At 37.0% G+C, this 16980-nt stretch overlaps 1 long non-coding RNA gene across 1 annotated transcript; it reads left to right on the forward strand.

The window, feature by feature from the left end:
* Positions 1–302: 302 nt before the first annotated feature.
* LOC138709601 (uncharacterized) lies at positions 303–9443 on the forward strand. Its single transcript, XR_011334958.1, has 3 exons — positions 303–1470; positions 5765–5869; positions 9210–9443. It is a non-coding gene; the product is annotated as an uncharacterized lncRNA (long non-coding RNA).
* The last annotated feature ends 7537 nt before the right edge of the window (positions 9444–16980 follow it).

A 16980-nucleotide genomic window follows, 5' to 3' on the forward strand; every position in this document is an offset into this window, starting at 1 on the left:
GCAACCAGAACACCTCGTGTTGCACCGCACTACATGAACATAGAGGAGGGCAGTATAAATAGTGCTGGGAAGCAACCAGAACACCTCGTGCTGCACCGCGCTACATGAACATGGAGGAGGGCAGTATAAATAGTGCTGGGAAGCAACCAGAACACCTCGTGCTGCACCGCACTACATGAACATAGAGGAGGGCAGTATAAATAGTGCTGGGAAGCAACCGGAACACCTCGTGTTGCACCGCACTACATGAACATGGAGGAGGGCAGTATAAATAGTGCTGGGAAGCAACCGGAACACCTCGTGTTGCACCGCACTACATGAACATAGAGGAGGGCAGTATAAATAGTGCTGGGAAGCAACCAGAACACCTCGTGTTGTACCGCCTACATGAACATAGAGGAGGGCAGTATAAATTGTGCTGGAAAGCAACCAGAACACCTCGAGTTGCACCGCGTACTATGAATGGGGCATAGAGGAGATCGGTATTACGTATTGAAAGAATTTGTGCTGGCAAGAAAGCAATCAGAAGCATTCGTGTGCACGGCAACTCCCATGAATTTGAGGTAGAGGAGGAAAGTAATAATACTTTATAAGAAACTGTGCTGGGAAAAAAATCAACCAAAGCCATTCGTGTTGAACGTTTCTACTGTGAACGGGTCACAATGTATGGCAATATAAATTGTTCGGAAGCAATTGTTCTTAGAAGAAAGCAACCAGAACCATTCGTGTTGAACGTCACTACTACGGACGTAATATAGTGCAGAACAGTAAAAATGGTGTTGTAGTAAATTGTGCTGGGAAGAAGACAATCAGCATCACGTGTTTTATACGACGCTACTATGAACGGAATATGGTGGAGGACAGTAAATTAGTACTGTAATAAAATTGTGCTGGGATGAATTGCACTGTACTGGAATCACTTGTGTTATAGAGGACTACTATGAACTAGAAATGAAGGAGTACAGTAAGAGTGATGCAGTAACGGGAAAGTATCTGAAGAATGGGACTGGTATCACTTGCGTAGTGTACGGGATGTAGAATGATACGATGGCACTGGGAAGTATTTGGGAGGAGGACCATTTGCATGAGATGTGTGATACGATACATGTGAACGGATTGCAGATGAACACATTGGGATTTGCACAGTTATGTTATTATTCTCAGAAGATTGGGAACAGCGTCACAAGTGTGGAGCGACACTAATATGAATTGAATACAGAAGAGCTTCTTGAGAATTGTGCAGCGTTGCAAAAGTTATGAGATGAATGATATCAAGATCAGTTACATGATACCCTAGAAAAAAATTGATACGCTATATGTGGGAATATATAAGAACTTAAAAGACATTGGTGCAGTATTGAGTATATGCTGGAAGAAGAGATTAATAGGTTGATGAATTCGACCCTCAAATATGAAGAGATTATCTGAGATGTCCAGTCAAGTTGCCTTCCGAACGGAGAAAGTTTCAAGGTAGGGGAGAATTAATATTCAACATATATTTTATACAGAGTGGAAGTGAAATAACCTTGCAGTTTTCCAGAGCGAATAACTCATGTTGTATGTAACAAAAAAACCATAACAACATATTGGTAGAAAGTTACTAGTTTTTTTTTCAAAAAAAGTTTTTTCCCCTCGAATGTCTAGCAATCTCTTATTCGGTAACTATTGAACGTAGGATCCAGGGGCGGCCCGTCCTTATGTGCTACAGTGCTACAGCACAATGATAATTTTGGCTCAAATAATGTATTTGTAATACCACCCTAGTATTTGATCTGTCATTTGACAATTTTCCGTGGTTATGTTCATGACGCGTTATAAAGTGTTTAGTCTTCGTGCCTTCTTTGGTGCCTCAGGGGGTTCGTTGTGCTACTCAAAGCTCCACATGAAAAATGTAGACAGTTATGCGCATGTGCGAAGCTGAAATCACTGCTCTGATTGGCTATTTTTACGCGGGAAAGTGCTGTAGTCAGCTTCAGCACAACACAGCTTGGGGGTTGCAAAAGTAAAGCGTAACGAAAGAATGCTTGTTTGTGGAAGAATTCGGAACTATGTACAATGTATTTGGTAATTCAAGTGTCCGACTGCTGCTGCCATCTACCAATTAAAGTTGCTGTCAACAGCTATACTATACTGAACAAAAGAGTGTTCCAGATACAATTTGGATTTCTATACGGAAGACCTGACTTCCGAAATATAGATGGCTGTTCAATTGTCACAATACATAGTATCGAACAATTTACAGGATCCATTCTGTGAAGTATCGAAGTTGTTAAATATTTTGGTTACAACACCAATGACCAATGCTGAGCCAGAAATATGTTTTTCTTCCTTGAAACGCATAAAAACGTTTTTAAGGAACACTATGTCCCAGGATCGTCTCACTGCTCTTGCAATACTGTCAATAGAAAAGTGTATGATGTCCAAGATGGAGGGGTTTAACATGAAATGCCAAGTTCTGCAGTACGAAAGAAAGTCGTATGGACTTCATATTCCATCACTAGGCGAGACTCAAAATTAAGATAAATACATAAGTGTAGGCCTCTACAGTAGGCCGATATAGAGATTGTAGCACACTCATTATTTTGACCACCAGCCGCTACTGGTAGGATCATGATTTTTGTCCATATTGATAGGGAATCTAATAAACAACAATTTATACACCTGGCGTGTTACACGGTTTTCGTGTAAATTTAATTTTAAAAACCTCTAAATTCAAGCCATTGCACGATGCGAGCAAGTAACAACGACTTGGCAGAGAGCACCTCACCTACCAACACACCAAGTTCATTGACCTCTTACATCTGTGTCACGAGTAGAGTCTGTTAGCGACGATGTTGCCGCACTGTTGAAACTTCAAACTTAATTTTCTTATTAACCGTGCATTTCATCACAAAACGTAATATAAGTTTTCTATTCATTTACGTGTACCGTACCGTCCCTTTCAATCTTCAACGTTATTTCACTTCAACCCTGTATATTGGTACACAGTTGAGTAGTTTACAGAAGATTTTGGTTTACCCTGCGATTAAATTATTTCTAGTGGCCGAATTGGAAAAAATTACTGCCGGTATGCACAGACTTGTTTTGTGATACAACTAGTTTGGGGATTTCTTAAATAAGGCATTGCTCCTAGGCGTGAACTAAATACAATACATCACGCGTTGTACTACTGTACCCATGTCTATGAGAGGGTACAGAGTATGACGACACTATTTGTTAGCATAATTGGTTGTGTGATCAGCTTCACTAAATAGCCGTCAATTTTAAATATTTACTACCGGTATGCTTTTGGTATCTTATTTTACTTCCGCTATGCCATACCGGCTGATACCGACCCAATTTGGCCACTGATAATATAGTAATTAAATCGTTATATTTATACCCGTATATTAATATTATTATTATTATTATTATTATTATTATTATTATTATTATTAGTATTTCTCGTGACCAGAATATTGGACGAAATGGAAATACAAAAATTGGAGATTTATCCTTCGAAGAGGTGGAAAAATTAAAATATCTTGGAGCAACAGTAACAAATATAAATCACACTCGGGAGGAAATTAAACGCAGAATAAATATGGGAAATGCGTGTTATTATTCGGTTGAGAAGCTCTTATCATCTAGTCTGCTGTCCAAAAATTTGAAAGTTAGAATTTATAAAACAGTTATATTTCCGGTTCTTCTGTATGGTTGTGAAACTTGGACTCTCACTCTGAGAGAGGAACATAGGTTAAGGGTGTTTGAGAATAAGGTGCTTAGGAAAATATTTGGGGCTAAGCGGGATGAAGTTACAGGAGAATGGAGAAAGTTACACAACACAGAACTGCACGCATTGTATTCTTCACCTGACATAATTAGGAACATTAAATCCAGACGTTTGAGATGGGCAGGGCATGTAGCACGTATGGGCGAATCCAGAAATGCATATAGAGTGTTAGTCGGGAGACCGTAGGGAAAAAGACCTTAAGGGAGGCCGAGACGTAGATGGGAGGATAATATTAAAATGGATTTGAGGGAGGTGGGGTATGATGATAGAGACTGGATTAATCTTGCACATGATAGGGACCGATGGCGGGCTTATGTGAGGGCGGCAATGAACCTTCGGGTTCCTTAAAAGCCATTTGTAAGTAAGTAATTATTATTACTATTATTATTATTATTATTATTATTATTATACATTTTCGTTCTCTTTGTACAATTCAAAGGAGGTGTTAGCCCAAAAGCTATAGACTAGGAATTTGAAAGTAAATAAAATGTACCATTTTGAGAGAAATAACATTTGTTGAAGCCCGATTCACTTGAGAGTGATATACTGTAGTTCGAATGGTGCAAGAAGTTCATATAATATGTTGTGCCAATTTTCACGGTAGCCTTGTAGTTTCTAGCATCATTGAATATTCTGAATATTATAAACACTACAGGTTTTAAGGGGTAAGAGCCATTATTCTAACTGATAATTATTCATGTCATAAGGAAAAAAAAATGTCCCCACAAATTTTTTTAATTGCAATATTTAACTAATTATTTATTAAAGTTCACAGTATTAGACGTTTGGTAATGTTACTTGATTTGGAGGAGGGGTTTACAAGTACTCAGTATGCCTCAAGCGGTACAGACATCCGGTACAAAACAGAATGATTCTCTTCTCTAATGCAGAGGCGGACCAGGACAACTGTTGTCTAGATAAAACGAGAAGCAAATACAAACTTTCAATCTAATTAATAGAACATTAAGCTAAATTTACATTTTATTTAACAATATTGCTCCATTTTTATTGTACCTCTAAAAATAAACCATAATATTTTACTGCACAAAATCACACGAACTTTTTTTTCTAATGCAAAATCTTAATATCTCGCGCTTCCGTAAAGCAGTATCATTTTGAAATAAATTTCTGGTTGTGAGGTTTTCGAAACGGGGTAAGAGACTCCCAGTTTATAATAATCGTTGAGAAACTACTGTAAAATGTATGATTTGAGGCTTTCTCGGCGTTGGTTCGCTAATATGTTTTCGCGGGATATCAGCCGAGTTAAGATTTTGGAATGCTCCAAGCTTTCGACTGCTATCTCTGCAGCCATCTTCAGGGAAGTGATGTCCGAACAGAAAGTCGAAAGGTAATATAGATGTTAGGCTGTCTCAGGTGATCAAGCTGGAGAGAAACAATTTTAACAGAGACAGTGGACTCCAGCTCAGTCAGGCATGGACACCGGCCTTGGACCAACTTAGGCCCTCTTACAATCAAGGTCATGAAGATCACGGACCGAGGACGGCAACCGATTCCAACCGGCGGAACAGGGCTCGCCGCCCGCCAAACTTCACACAGGAATCCCGGGAGGGGCGGAGCTTACGAGGAATGACAATTCCCGGCCCCGGATTGGCCGATCCGCCAACCAATCCCGTTTCACCTGAGACAGCCTAACATCTATATTACCTTTCGACTTTCTGTTCGGACATCACTTCCCTGAAGATGGCTGCAGAGATAGCAGTCGAAAGCTTGGAGCATTCCAAAATCTTAACTCGGCTGATATCCCGCGAAAACATATTAGCGACTACTGTAAAAGTTCGTATACGTTAGGTAACATTCTTTGCGAAAAACGTTGGCGGTACATCTTTCTTGCCGCACTTGAATTACGACGACTTTCTCCATGAATTAATAACATATGATATTCCTGAACTGTGAATGATATTGTAAGTTGATACACTTAAAATAACAATGTGTCTACCGAATACCTGTACTGAACTGTCATCCGCTCGGCAGGAAGCCTATGGACAAGGAGCTTGAACTCAGCTGAGCTGTACGTCTGTGCTGCATGAATCCAGCGGAGCAGGTTACCGCGTCTCTCACGCCAGAATATGAACTATCGTAAGCATGCATTATTATTTAATTTCACGAAAACGTAATAGAACACACAAATATTTATTTCAACTAATATTAACTCTGCTAGATGTACAGCTGTCAAAAGAAAAAGTGACCACTATCTAAGTTCCCTTCGGGTATCTTCGCTACAATTCGGAGACAGGCGATGTTACAAGTTGCTGGACCACGATACCTGCTATATACAGTTATAAGTGAAGTGCTCTATACACTACACTTGTAGAGTAATGGTAGGGTTGCGGGCTGGTATTCGTAAGGTCGTGCGTTCGAATACCAACGAGTGCTGTTTATTTTTTTGTTTTTAAAATATGGAGAAAATACAATTGCTGCTGTCTCTTTTACGACTGTTTTAGTAGGCCTAATTAACATCAGGTTCATGAATGCTTTATGTCATCACTTAATCATTATTTATTATGATATTATGGCTTCAAATGGACAAAAAGAAAGACAAATTTTATACTCAACAAAAAAAAACTTTCGTGACATAAACAAAACAATCATACTGGTGTCTGCCTTATTAAACGTTAAAAAAACCAAACCAAAAGCCAAGATTGAATATTTAGTCCATCTTCCTCTAATCTCGATCATATTTTGCAGTCGAGTGGACATGTCCTGGACGAGCTTCCACATCATCAGGATGTCTTGGAGGGGGATTGGGCCAATTTTTCCGCATATTAATACGTTTCCTTACTTGTGCCCCCCCCCCCCCCCGTGGCTCAATTGGAACAACGTCTGAATTCAGATGTTAACTTCTCAGGCTCAAATCCTCGTCGTTCCTTTTCACTTTATTGTGTTACAGGATAGTATAATTTATACTAATAATAAATCTGTAGCAGAAATTTTTCTGGTAATTTTCGATTTTCCAAAAATAATTGGTCCTAACATATATGATTAACCACCCTGAAACCGAAAATCGCTTTTTTGACATTTTTGTTTGTATGTCTGTCTGTCTGTCTGCTGTCTGTATGTTTGTTACCTTTTCACGCGATAATGGATGAACGGATTTCGATGAAAATTGGAATATAAATTAAGTTCGTTGTAACTTAGATTTTAGGCTATATGGCATTCAAAATACATTATTTCAAAGGGGGTTATAAGAGGGTCGGAATTAAATAAATCGAAATATCTCGCTTATTATTGATTTTTGTGAAAAATGTTACATAAGAAACATTTCTTTAAAAATCCTTTCCGATAAGTTTTATTCTTTGAAAAAGTTTGATAGAACTGATATTTAATGAGATAAATGAGTTTGAAAATTAAAATAACTGCCATCTAAGGCGGTGTATTGAAATAAAAAAACAAATGACTTCGTCTATAAGGGGCCTTGGACACAACAATCGAAAGCTATGAAACTTAGCCTGCAGACAATGTTTCTGTGTTTATATGAAGTAATATCAGCAGCTAAATTAACCGATTTGTATAATTAATTATTATTTCATCATTGGAAAGTGTAGTTTCTCTGGATGGACATATGCTATAATGTTATTACAGTAAATTGTGAGTGAATTGAGGACAGGTAAGATTAAAATAGCTTCTTATGCACAGAAAACTTGATAGGTTATTCTGTATATTCATTTCCTGTATTTCTTGAAATAATGTTTATGAACATATTAATTTTTATCTCAGAGAATTAACGAACAACGAGAGTGTATTGATTTAGTATGCAGTAATAGTACGTTAGCTTAGAAATCCATTATTGTATAATTCAAATTTTAACTATGCTCAATTGAATCGTGTTAAAATACATAAAATATATATGCAATAAATGCAATGCAAAAAAATTGGGTAATGAGCCAAGCAGATTATGTTGCCCTGTTGCAAAAGCTGTTCCTCCTGAGATTCAAGAGCTCCCACAACAAATTAAAAACTTTCTAATTCGAGTACATCTGTTATCAACACACTTTTTACATAATATAATATAATATAATATAATATAATATAATATAATATAAACATAATAATAAATCTGTAGCCAAAATTTTTCTGTTAATTTTCGCTTTTCCAAAAATAATTGGTAATAACAATTAAGAAACATGTTAAAGGAATTGTCATTGCAACAAATGAGTGGTCTCTGGATCAAAATGATCGCATTTTAATATTTTAAATACAATTTAAATTAAGTAACATATTAAACGATTTACCGTATCCTTCTATCAAACACGAATGTTCCCTGGATCAAATGTCCTATATTAATTACGTCATTACTTTATATTTATTTCTAACGGGTGCAGCGGAGCGCACGGTTACGGCTAGTTTAATAATATAAGAATATGTATTATTAAACTTTTGTGAAAAAATGAATCTCTACCAGGAATGTGATGTATGTATTTAACCTAGAGGATCGCCGCCACAGTTCATTGTTACCGGTAGCAGCTATTGTTGTTGTAATGTCGAAAATGCAACAATGAGTTTCTTAAAACTTTCCTTCTTTTATTTTGTATATAAATGGATAAATATATAAGTAAATAATTAAAGAAAATAAAAACAAATCCAATATAGAAATAAGTATGTGTAAACAATGTTCGCTTCAGTTAGGAAAACAGATTTTTTCCTTAATAAAATAACACTGTAGAAAGACTTGCTGAAGTGTGCAAACGCTGTTACATTACTAAATGAAAACACGTGCGTCTCTAATGACCTTAAAACATGCATTCGTATTATTTTCTCTTTGCGTTAGATATATTCTGATATTGGGTATCATACATTAAGTAGTTTGCAGCAGAGCCTTATTTTTATATGGGAAAATGGTAAAATTTATACCCATAGTTAGGCCTACTACATTTAGTAATGTCTCAGAATACCTGATTTGGTATATAACTCAACTTCGTCAAAAACTGCATTGAGCACATTTTGAACAGGATCCTGTGACATTAGTGACTTTGGGCTTATTCATTCTGTTTCACACTTCCAAGAACAAATAGAACTTCCTTGTGCTGCCAGAATAATTGACAGAAATATAGTAGACTAATACTCAGCGTGAAAACCTTTTAAGGAACTCCACTGACAGACCTCTTTATCTTCAACCTTTACGAAAGGAAACTTAAAATATTTGAAGACTGTACTTAAAAAAGGTTGTAGGCTAGGTGCCAAAGACACAAACCGTATAAAACGGAGCTTTTTTGTGCGGCTAGTGAGGTAATATAATATATGTTGTACATCTATGAGAAAATCTAGGCTCTAAATATAATTACAATGAGACATATATCTTTCCCAGTGAATTGAGCCTTTTATGTCCAGTCTTAATTTCAGAATTTACAACGGGAATATAACATGAAATATAGAGTAGTAGTCGTAAATAAAAGGGTACTATTAATTAATTATGTTTCAGATTTTGAAGGTTTACTCAGATGTGCAGACAACAAATAGACCTACCTGCATTCTTAGCAGCGTGCGGTGTTCATCGGTGTCTGACTTGGAGTTCATAACTGCTGAAGATCATCGGTATTCGTCATTTTCAAATGTTAATGTATTGTTAAATCTGTATTGTTGATCTGATGTATTTTCTTTCATACATCATATTTTAATGCATATTTTCAATAAATTAACTTTTGTAATCCTTTGACCACATTCATTTTATTATTATAAGAATATTATTATTATTATCAATATATTATTATTATTATTATTATTATTTCTACCTCTGATTGAGATTTTGGCGGATATGTACACTTAACGGCAAAAAGAATGGGCCGACTCTTGGTCGATAGAAATGCTAAGTTCTATCGCGCGGTTCACTCGTGTAAACGTAACGCACTGCAAGGCATTGCTGTGGTGTCTCTTCATTGAAAGTCATTCGTCTATAATGTACCAAACCTTACGAGCAGTGTGTGGCCCAGTGGTAAGAAGTCTGACATCCGTACCAGAGGTTGTGAGTTCGCCTCCCGGGACGGTGAAATTGTTATTTTTTTTATTTTAACTTTTACTTAATTAGTTTAAATGTGAAATGGCATTTGTTAACAAACTTCGTTATGCCTGCATTGTAAAAATATTATTGCCCATCACCTGCGGGCTATTAATAGGCGAGACCTGGAATGTGTAAACAAAAATACTTGTCTCACATCCTAAAAAATCGGACGCATATCAAACACAAATAAATAATTAAATTAGCAAAAACAAATAATTTTTTAATATATTAACAAAACAAGTTCCGTGGTGGGGACTAGCATCTCGTCCACAAACCACCTGCGTCAACAACTGCCCTCATTCTGCGCGGCATGGAGTCCACAAGATTATGGAACAGGTCTAAATTCTTGGCCAAATCCTCCCACGCATCTAGAACTCTGTCACACAATTCCTCAGGTGTCCGAACGGGTGGTTGTTCTGCTCAAATAGAGCGTAGGATCCTTTTAACTGCAGCCCACAAGTTTTGAATCGGATTCATATCTGGTGAATTTGGAGGCCAGTCGATTGGATTGACATCACGCCTCCTCGTAAACCATCTTTGAATCCGGTTGGCGGTGTGTATCGGATGATTATCCTGCTGGAAGAAAAGTGTTCTTTCTGGATATCGTTTTCGGGCGGAAGGGATCATTACATTTGCCAAAATGTGTTCGTAGACTTCTGCCGTAAACCGCCCGTGGATGCGTTTCAGAAGTCCTGCCCCATCGTATGACATCCACCCCCAACACGCGATCCTCACACAACCCGACTTGTTAATAATTCGTCTCACGAAGCGTTCAACGTACAGGGTGTTCGCGTTTTCCAGTGACGAAAGAGCTTTCAATATTGAATCATATTTTCGCACAGGTACTGCCCGTTTGCCTTCGTCGCATCCCGATTTCCCCCACCTGCTTCTGCTCGCCCCTCTGCAAAAGCTGGGCTGTCTTAGCTCTTTTCTGAAAACATTAATTTCTCTTAGGAATTGGACGTTTACGTAATATTATACAGCTGTTTAATTTAACTTAAATAAAAAGGCCTCGATAAGTAATTAACTGTCACGTGATTTCCTCCCTTTCTACAATCCTGCGGCATAACCACTTGGACGGACAGTAGATAGCATGTCTGAGTAATTTTATATTTACGGGTCGGGCAGAAGTGAAGATTGAATTCACAGTACGTAGAGTAGGTATAGAATTATTTCAACATGAGTTACTAGTACGAAGGACGAAACTGGCAATTGGAATTAGATGCGATAATATGCACAAAAGAACTGAAGCCTGTATCGAAATGAACGGCCACCATTTTCAAAATTGTGTTTAAATATTCATATTATGATTATTTTTCAATTTAACTTCTTTCTCTATATTGTACGCTAATGTGCTGTAGACAGTATACACTGCATAATGAATACGTTCGCATGGATAACTCACTTCGTGAATAAAAACACTTATTCTTAATACAATACTGTACTTTGATTAAAGAAAAACCTAATGAAAATTATCAAACTCAAAATCGCGATATTTCCTAGTTTACGTAAATGGATGAACTACTTTTCTTCCTTCCTATACCTAGTAGAGTGATTTGTGTTTTACGCCAGTATCCTCGAACTCCAGTCTTGGAGGGGGGAGCAAGCGGTGTTTCCGGTTCTCTAAAGGTATAGACAGGTTAATATTAAAAATGTTAGTAAAAATAAAATGATGTCCCTGTATGTTCGCTAGCTGAGTTTACAGTGTTAAGGGGCGTAGAGGGGGGGGGGGAAGAAAACTTTTATAGCAGAACAACTGAATATTTAACTTGGATAGTTCAGAGACAATAAAATCGACAATGGCATAATTAGTCCACAGAATAGAAAGTTATATCTTATAAAACTATATTCCACACAAATAGTGATTATAAAGCTGCACTGAAATTCGTAATTATCAAATTTCATTTAAATTCCAATGCCCAAAAGATTAGCATGAAAATAGCAGGTCTTTTCACACTTGACTGAAGTGGGTCTACGCTGATAACGAAACAGAAGAGGTTCCAGTTAAATTAGCTGCCAGTACCAGCATCACATATGCCTACAATGAATGATTTACTTCATCTGCTAGAAGATTGCTATCTTCTTAATTATAATTAAACAAAAAGTTAATAGAAGTCTGGAATGATGAATGTAAATATAAAAAGTGCTCACGGAAAATACGTTTCCTGTGGTTTTTAATGAAGGAATATAAATTTATTTTGCAGAGACTTTGAGACTACATAGTCTGTGACTGTTAAGATCGGCTTTCTTATTACTTCGAACATTTGATTATTTCTAGAAGAAAGAACCATGTGTCTTTATGTAACAAATATTTTTGATCTTCTTAACTGTCCAATCATAAAAGACTCGCGCGCATGTACACACAGAAAGCGACTTAATTTTACTTTAGATTACAGTACAGTAGTCTGAAGTTGATATTTTCATCAGAGAAAATGCTGCCAATGTATTTAAAGATCTATATTTATAGAATGAGTTATTACTTCAGTTAGCATATTTACCAGGGGCGAATGCTAGTCACAAAAGTTAGGCTTGCTCTTTTATTCATACGGGAAGATGGGAGGATATAATAATTCATAATTAATAAAAGTAATCAGACCCACACAAATAATTTATTTTATGATAATTATTATGAAATCATTATGAGTCATGGATTCATATTCGCTTATCAGATGCAGAGATTCGATATAACATAACAAACATGGCCAACAAAACAGTTTATTTAGTTTTTTCGGCCCTGCCAACCAATGCACATTGTTGTATCGAGCTGCACTGAATAGCGCACATATTCTCTATAATGTCTGTCTTCTCTTGAATAGTCCTTCGGGAAAATGGATTTAAAAATAAGGTTTCAATAACACACAATTCCGAACTCATTGTAAGAATTAATAATACATGCAGCAGCTAACACATGCATTCCGCTCATACAATTACATTGCACTCGCAAATCACAGCACATTCCCGCTGTCAATACTGCTCTGTGTCGTTGGTGTAGCTCTCGGACCAGAGCTTCAAACAACACATAACAGAAGCATGTGCGCCTAGGACGGACTAAGGAGGAAGGCACTTGCGCGCGCATCTTATTCTCGCTATTTCTACATGTTCCCTGTAGCTCCAAGAAACGAGCAAGCGTTGCGATAATTGCGGTGTGCAACCTGTGGATGGTATTACGCCTATACAGTAGTCTAAAAATCAAAATAAATTTTAATGTACGTAACGCCATTTTGAGAAATACATATTCTACGAAAATATTGGGCTTGCGCAGCAAGCATAGCATGCCCTGAGAAATCGCCCCTGATATTTACATAAAATGTGTCTCAGTGAAACGTACAGCAGAGTCCGTATAAGTTAGGTCAGTTTCTGTCAGATGCGTTTCCAATTCACTGTGGGCTACAGCAAGGAGATGCACTATCACCTTTACTTTTTAACTTTGCTCTAGAGTATTCCATTAGGAAAGTCCAGGACAACAGAGAGGGTTTGGAATTGAACGGGTTACATCAGCTGCTTGTCTATGCGGATGACGTGAATATGTTAGGAGAAAATCCACAAACGATTAGGGAAAACACGGGAACTTTACTTGAAGCAAGTAAAGAGACAGGTTTGGAAGTAAATCCCGAAAAGACAAAGTATATGATTATGTCTCGTGACTAGAATATTGTACGAAATGGAAATATAAAAATTGGAAATTTATCCTTTGAAGAGGTGGAAAAATTCAAATACCTGGGAGCAACAGTAACAAATATAAATGATACTCAGGAGGAAATTAAACACAGAATAAATACCTATGGGAAATGCCTGTTATTATTCAGTTGAGAAGCTTTTATCATCCAGTCTGCTGTCAAAAAGTCTGGAAGTTAGAATTTATAAAACAGTTATAGTACCGGTTGTTCTTTATGGTTGTGAAACTTGGACTCTCACTTTGAGAGAGGAACATAGGTTAAGGGTGTTTGAGAATAAGGTGCTCAGGAAAATATTTGGGGCTAAGAGGGATGAAGTTACAGGAGAATGGAGAAAGTTACACAACACAGAGCTGCACGCATTGTATTCTTCACCTGACATAATTAGGAACATTAAATCCAGACGTTTGAGATGGGCAGCGCATGTAGCACGTATGGGCGAATGCAGAAACGCATATAGTGTGTTAGTTGGGAGGCCGGAGGGAAAAAACCTTTGGGGAGGCCGAGACGTAGATGGGAAGATAATATTAAAATGAATTTAAGGGAGGTGGGATATGATGATAGAGACTGGATTAATCTTGCTCAGGATAGGGACCAATGGCGGGCTTATGTGAGGGCGGCAATGAACCTTCGGGTTCCTTAAAAGCCACTAAGTAAGTAAGTAAGTAAGTAAGTAAGTAAGTAAGTAAGTTAGTTAGTTAGTATATTTATATGTAATGACCAGGGCTGGAAAGTCTATATACCACGGGTAATAGTTGATGCCATAAGAAATTTAATCACAAATTAAATTACGACTAATTTCGGGCTTATATTTTCTATTTTATATCATGTGTGATGTTTATTGTAAGCGACTGTAGAAATCGATTTACAAAGTGCTGGAGGCATATTTACAAAGCATTACACTCACAGCAGCGAATGTATCATAGTAGGTCATTATGATTAAACCTGAAACAACGACGATATTAAAATATTTTCTACGGAAAAAGGAGTATGTTACGGCCTTACTAATGGAACATAATGAAATCGTGAGATTAGTCTGTCTAGACGCTCCCTTAGTGAACCATGCCATTCAGGAAAGTTAGAAATGTCGTGATCACAATGCAAAGAGCTCCAGGCTTTCATATACGCGTCACGAGAAATCTAACAATCAGTTCATCTCGTAGCTTCGCATTATCTCCAGCTTAATTAGTACGGAAACAAGACTACACAAGATTATTAACGGAGTCGCTTGTAATAGGCCTGCACAACAATAACGGATTACTGCACATACACATGTGCAATGTGTTCTATTCAATCTTCACATTAGAGTGTAGTGCAAGCTTGCAATGAATCACATGGGTAGAGTCTCGAGAGATGATTTTCCAGCAAAACATTTCCATTCTTAAGTAGAGCTATGACGAAGATCTACATCATTCCGCTATAACATATTGTAGTTCTAACTAAAATTCATATCTGTTTCGTCCTGGAGGAAAATTCACAGTTGAATTTTGTATGTGTTGTCAGGAATAGTTATGCAATCATTCCGTTCTCACGGATGTCACATTTTTACAATTTTCAAACTCTATATAATTATTGAAAATGAAATGACTTTTGCCAACTTTTATTATTAGAATCAATTTAAAAGATCAGCATCATTTTACAGAAAAAAAATTATTGAATAAAATTTATTATTATTGCAGAAAATAAAGAAAAGGTTAGGGGAGAGTCGGGTAGTATCGGACGTTGCGTTTCTTTCATCTACCACCGTATGGTAGTACCTGAATGACATGGTTACGTTTCTCTATGCGACATCACAGAAACTTAACCATGTCAATCAGGTACTATCATCGTGTGGTAGATGAAAGAAACTCACTGTCCGATATTACCCGCTGTCCGATACTACCCGACTCTCCCCTACGTCACGAATTTTCAAAATTTGTGAACTCACTTCATATCTTATTAACAAGAAGTGTAAAATTCTGCCTCAAGCAAGAAGAGATTCATTCTCATAGCGTCCATGTGAAAGCTATGCAAATCTCATGGCATCCAATCAGTTCACAAGAACATAAACGCTAAATATTTTATAGTTGTTTCGGATGTTAGCTGTTTCTTCCATATCATGAATGTTACGCACATTCTGTCAGGGATGTTACAGATGGGTTAATGTCCATTTTTCAAGTTTCAGAACAACTGTGACTTTCTAAGTCAAAATATTCACTTGAATAGTAAGATTAATTGTAATTAACCAAAATTACTGAAAATAAATGGCAGAATGAATATAGTAGAGAGTAAAAAAGTTCCTTGATCCTGGATTTCTCAATTAAGAGTGCAAACTTTCAAAATATTTGTTCAACAATAGCTCCTTGAAAAACATACATTAACAGCTCATCTATAAGTAAGTGCTGAAAATTTAGGGAAACGAAACAGCATGCCTACCTATTACCCACTACGATTTTATGATCGCGTAAGCGAACTTTCCAACTTTCCAACTACGGGATAAGTCAGAACCAAATATATAACATATTCACAAACTTTGAAAATGTTCCATTCATGCCATGGTACGAAAGAAAACTTTCACAACCTCGAGCGGGAATCGAACCTGCGACTTCCTGGTCTCCGGTCAGGCGCTCTACCACTGAGCTCAGTGGTAGAGCGCATGACCGGAGACCAGGAAGTCGCAGGTTCGATTCCCGCTCGAGGTTGTGAAATTTTTCTTTCATACCATGGCATGAATGTGACTATAATAGTATTTAATTCATCAATACGTCACATCAACGGACGTATATACATCACCCAAACATCGTAAGATGAAGATTACATTTGTAAAATTTCTTTCCACCCATAAGCAGTGCTGACTAGATCAGACGCTATGGACAGTACTCTATAACAGAGTCGCCAGTATGAAAGGATGATTTCAAGCCTTTGGCGTGAGACGAACTCGATAGCTCAGTGGTAGAGCGCCTGACCGGAGACCAGGAAGTCGCAGGTTCGATTCCCACTCGAGGTTGTGAAATTTTTCTTTCATACCATGGCATGAATGTGACTATAATAGTATTTAATTCATTAATACGTCACATCAACGGACGTATATACGTCACTCAAACATCGTAAGATGAAGATTACATTTGAAAATGTTCCTCTAATTCTCAATAGGTGACACCATTATTGGGGCGGTTGAAAAAATGTCGGGAAAAAATAATGTAGACTAAGCATAAATTATTCTCATAATTGAAATATCAGCGGTTTCCAGCTAAACCCAGTGTTGTTTTACAATCAGCAGATTGATATAACAAATTGAATTCTATAATGCGGGTTATATTTACATACAATTGGCAACAGTGACTATTGTATTGTATTGTATTTATTAACATTCCATGGTATTCATACATTGCTTTACAGCTAGAATATGGAACAAGTCTAAAAACTTAATACTATTATAAAGTCTTAATTTATAGTGACAGTCTAGATTAAATATATACAGACGAGATTTACAATATAGTCTACTAGTACAACACAAAGTTTTAGTATCAATTTCATGAAGT

The sequence above is a fragment of the Periplaneta americana genome, chromosome 11, assembly GCF_040183065.1.
Source record: "Periplaneta americana isolate PAMFEO1 chromosome 11, P.americana_PAMFEO1_priV1, whole genome shotgun sequence".
Lineage (NCBI taxonomy): Eukaryota > Metazoa > Arthropoda > Insecta > Blattodea > Blattidae > Periplaneta > Periplaneta americana.